The sequence below is a fragment of the Salmo trutta genome, chromosome 13 (assembly GCF_901001165.1).
Source record: "Salmo trutta chromosome 13, fSalTru1.1, whole genome shotgun sequence".
NCBI classification, from domain to species: Eukaryota; Metazoa; Chordata; class Actinopteri; order Salmoniformes; family Salmonidae; genus Salmo; species Salmo trutta.
In genome coordinates this window covers 32,808,494-32,813,704 of record NC_042969.1, presented here as the reverse complement: position 1 = coordinate 32,813,704, position 5,211 = coordinate 32,808,494, and positions in this window count along the sequence as shown.

Here is a 5,211-nt window from a genome sequence, read left to right as displayed (position 1 = left end):
CGTGTGTCACCGTGTGTCAGCATGTGTCACCTTGTGTCATCGTGTGTCACCGTGTGTCATCGTGTGTCACCGTTTGTCATCGTGTGTCACCGTGTGTCATCGTGTGTCATCGTGTGGGTCAATCGTGTCACCGTGTGTCACGTGGTCACGTGTGTCACCGTGTGTCATCACCGGGTCACGTGGTCATCGTGTGTCATCGTGTGTCACCGTGTGTCATCGTGTGTCACCGTGTGTCATCGTGTGTCACCGTGTGTCATCGTGTGTCATCGTGTGTCACCGTGTGTCACCGTGTGTCATCGTGTGTCACCGTGTGTCATCGTGTGTCACCGTGTGTCACCGTGTGTCATCGTGTGTCACCGTGTGTCATCGTGTGTCACCGTGTGTCATCGTGTGTCACCGTGGAGTTCTAGTGGAGTGAGACTGTAGTGTGATGATTGAGTCACAGAGCTGCTCATAAATGGCAAGACACACACACACACACCAATAACATACACACACACACACAGAAACACACACACACCAAGACAGTATAGCGTAGCATAGTGGGGGTGGGAAGGGGTGGGAAGGGGACAGAGGAGCAGTAGTCAGTCTGGGCTGGTGGTTTCTCTCAGCCAATAAGCCCTTTTAATGAGTCTCAGGAAATCCTAATTGGAGTCGGAAGTGGCTCCGACAGCCAGATGTACAAAGACAAACAGACAGAATAGAGAGGGAGGGAGGGGGTAGTAGGACAAGGAGGGAGGGGGAGGACAGGGGGGGGTAGAATAGTGAGGAGGGAGGGAGAGGGGAGGGGAGGGAGGAATGGAGTGAGGGAGGGAGGGGTGAGCGGGGTAGTACCAGGAGTAGGGAGGGAGGGAGGTGGTAGGACAAGAGTGTGCAAAGTTGTCATCAAGGCAAAGGGTGGCTACTTTGAAGAACCTCAAATATAAAATATATTTTGATTTGTTTAACACTTTTTTGGTTACTACATGATTCCATATGTGTTATTTCATAGTTTTGATGTCTTCACTATTATTCTACAATGTAGAAAATAGTACAAATAAAGAAAAACCCTGGAATGAGTAGGTGTGTCCAAACTTTTGACCGGTAGTGAAGCCTACAACAACTGTAGGGCCCAGAGTTGCCTATAGGGCTCTGAGTTTTCCTGAGATATACAATGAGCTCCAATGGTATTGGGACAGTGACAAAAAAATGTATTACACATATTTAACACATTTTTGGGGTAGGCACAAAACTACCTCCATTCTTCCATTCATTTGTATGTGTTCCCTTCAGACGAGTCCCGTGACACTTGTGGGGGTTGTAGAGCAAAACGGAGACCACCATCATGTGTTTCATCTTTCCATAGAGTGGTCATATTAGTTTGTAGGACAAACCATTTGGACGCTACAGCCGTTTTCGTGCGAACAGTGGTTATTCGGGATATGTCATAGTCCACTGTAACTCGGACACTTTCCACTGCAGATGAGGAAGGTCGCCATAGGAGGATGTGGTGGATTGAGACTCATCCCATGCAAAAAAATACAACAGATATCTTAAACTGACGGATCGTTATGGGGATTTTTGTATTATTATGTAACTTAGATTGAGCACCGGTAGGTCAATAGACTCTAGGGGATATTAAGCTGACTAATGAAGAACTGTGAGGGGAATGTGTATGTATTCTCCACTCGGGACAGATAGGCCCTGAAGGAAATCCGCACCAGACCAGACAGCCCAGCAGAGGATTTATCAAGCCTGGATCACTGCTAGGTCCTGTGACCAAATTAACTTTACAAAGCTCTGTGAAATTAGTATTATTTGAAGACCAGGAGGTCCTCCTAACAATAACTTTACATTGAGATGTTGACTCGCCTGTTTATTGGTGTACTTTATTACATTGACTAGATTGTCTGTTATGTTTAGCTGTGAGGTTTCAACTAATGGGACATCATTGTACAGCTTTCCTTTCTGCTTGCATTATTTTGTGTGTGTGTCCATGAGTGTGTGTGTGTGTGTGTGTGTGTGTGTGTGTGTGTGTGTGTGTGTGTGTGTGACTCATAGGAGGTGCTCACCTTTACTGTATGTAACCCTGAAGGACATCAAAGAGAGATTAGAGATTTCTAAAGGAGAGAGGCTAAACTCTCCCTGTACGGCTGTAACGACCCCATCAAGCTTTAATCTGAGTTTCTGGAGGGGGTCGGAGAGAGGGGTTGACAGTCCATCTGTAAGCATTAGGGGGTGGGGGGCAGTTCTCACGCTTATGGTCCCCCACTTACCAAAACATTCACACAAATCACCCTCCTCAATACTCCTTGATTTTAGCTTGATCAAACGGTGATTTTCTCACACACCAAAACACATCCATAGTATGTATATACTGTATATATGTATATATATATGTGTATGTATGTATATATAGATGTGTATATATAGATGTATGTGTACATTTCAACGTGGAAATGTAGGTAATATTTGGTTGAGACATTGATCAATGAGATTTTAATCTTTATTCACCCACTCAAAAAGACAGCCAGAAGTTTGTTGAATTCCCAATGTGTTATCACTATGCTTTCATCTGAAAGCTGTAAAAGCTCAAAAGTCCAATATAAAAACAATATCAGGTCGTCGGCTTTAGTTGTCATCTAAATGTGTTATCACTTCGCTTTCATCCTTTTTTTAAAAGCTCAACATAGTTGAAATGGGAATACACTGTCAGATATGTTGTATTTACACAACAGATTAATGTGAAACCACTGTGCTTTATCTTATATCACAAACAAATGGATTGTAGTTGAGATTACATTAACAGTACATGGTTCAAGTGATCAATGACGTTCAAGATTCTACTCAGATTGTTACAGGCATTGTGAAGATGCCCACAGACCTGTGATGACCTTTGCATTCTGAACACCTACTCTTTCTATGATTACATTAGAAAACATTCTAGTTACAGTAACCTCAGTGTGGCCACGGATGTTTTACTCATTTTAAGTTTGAATAAACACTGTTACATTAGTCTGTAAGATAGCTTTAACTTTAGGCTATTTCATGTATTGCAAAAGTGATATTGAATTGTGTTTAGTTGCCAACGAAATGTATCTTTTGTGCCGCAGATTTCATCTGGCTTTAATTCCAGTTTGTCTACAAATTAATAAATGATATGTTGGATTCACGTTTCCATCTCAACCAAACATATAAGTTAAAGAATAGGACTAAATTAAATCAAATCAAATGTTAAATTCTATTTAAATAAAGCCTGAACTGACTGGACAGAAAGAGACATTTCCTGAGAGTTAGTTTATTCTGGCACAGTCTCGCCAATCATAACACACCCCGATGGATGGACGGAGTCAGAGAGAAGAACGTCTGGTCCTGAGAGGTCATAACCTCCTAATGAACTACTACTGCCTCTGATGTGTTGAGTTGTTTCTGTCACCGTGCCGTGTAAAGGAGGCTACCTACCTGAGAACACACAGGTGACATGGGTCCAGAAGCACCCCGGACGCCCAAGCACGTCTAATGAAAGGCCAGTGTTGTGGCTTCACACTCATGGGTCAACAGCCTGTCTGGACTTCTAGCTTCTCGGCTTTCAGGCTTCATCCCTTCATACACTCTCTCTCTAATTTTTCTCTCTCTATAATTGTTTCTGTTCCCACTCAGCAGGCTCTTTCTCCCTCCTGCTCCTTCTCTTTCACTCATCCCCTGCTCCATCTCTCCCTCTCTAGTCTCATCTGGATCTGAACATAATCTCCATGTCTGTCTAATCCATGTGGTTTCTCAGGGTCTTGTTCCCCTCCTCTCTCCCCTGATCAAGGCTCTCTACACCAGGCCGAGATCACAGCCCCACCCCCCTGTGATGATAACCCTGGAACAAGGACTTATCACCAAGATACTGTAACAATAAATTGTTCTTGTTGTCATCAATGATCTTGCTGCACCTTTTAACTGGCAATTTGGCCAAATTTTCAGCAGCAAACGGATCTAATTGTTCAATGTTTGAGGGGTGCCTTCCGCCAACTGCCGTTTTTAGATTTTATCATTGGTTTTGGATGTGATTCAGATACAGCATCTCTGAACCATTCCAGAGACACAGTCCAAAAACTGTGTCTGTTGAAGGTTGTGAGTCTTCCAGCAGGACAACAACCCCAAGCACACATCAAAAGCACACTGGAAAGGTTCAAGAAGAAACGTTGGACGATTCTGGAGTGGTCAGCGAAGAGTCCAGATCTGAATCACATCCATAAACTATGGCGAGAGCTGAAAACAGCGGTTGGTGGAGGGCTTGGAAGAATTAGAGCAGTTTGCTGGTGAAGAGTCGGCCAAATTGCCAGCAGAAAGGTGCAGCAAGCTCATTGATGGCTACAAGAAGAATTTGCCAGCGTTATCTTGGGAAAGGCTGTGTAACCAAGTATTAGCTCCGGGGTGCCAATAATTGCCTTAATGCCATTTGTTTTTATTTTCAAATTAAATTGTAAACTTTAGTTTACAAAAATAAAATTGGTTCGGCAATGTTGAAAATACAAAAACCAGGCGTGAAGACCAAAAAAAATTAAGTTTCAACTTATTTTAGAAGAAATAGGGAATTATTTAACAAAAGTGCAAGGGTGCCAATATATTTGGCCACAACTGTATCTATACATTATATCCTAATAATGGCACTTTCTATATCATCTCATAAGTACTCTTTTTATTCACCATTATGTGTTGGGGCAGCAGGTAGCCTAGTGGTTAGAGCGTTGGACCAGTAACCGAAAGGTTGCTAGATCTGAATCCCTGAGCTGACAAGGTAAAAATCTGTCGTTCTGCCCCTGAACAAGGCACTGTTCCTAGGCCGTCATTGAAAATAAGAATTGGTTCTTAACTGACTTGCCTAGTTAAATAAAAGTGTGTTCGTGTGTAAGCCTGTTGTAAATGTCCAGGCATTATAAATGTGCTCAGGTATGCAGGGGAAACCGCTGGAGTGATTAGTGTAGTACCTGTTTGACCATCACATGGGAAAGTTGGGATGAAACAATGCAAGAAGGTCAGAGCCACGTTCAGTTGCCAAACGTATCGAACGTTGCAGATATATATTCATGAATAGAGCCGCCGTGATTCCTTATTCTACATGTCAGAGTGGCATGTTTGTTCTACATAACATATTTCTATCTGAACGTTCCAAAACGTTGAGTCCTGAGGTGCGCGATCCTGGGCAAATCTAAACGACGCGGCGGCGCGCCTGCGCGTTCCTTC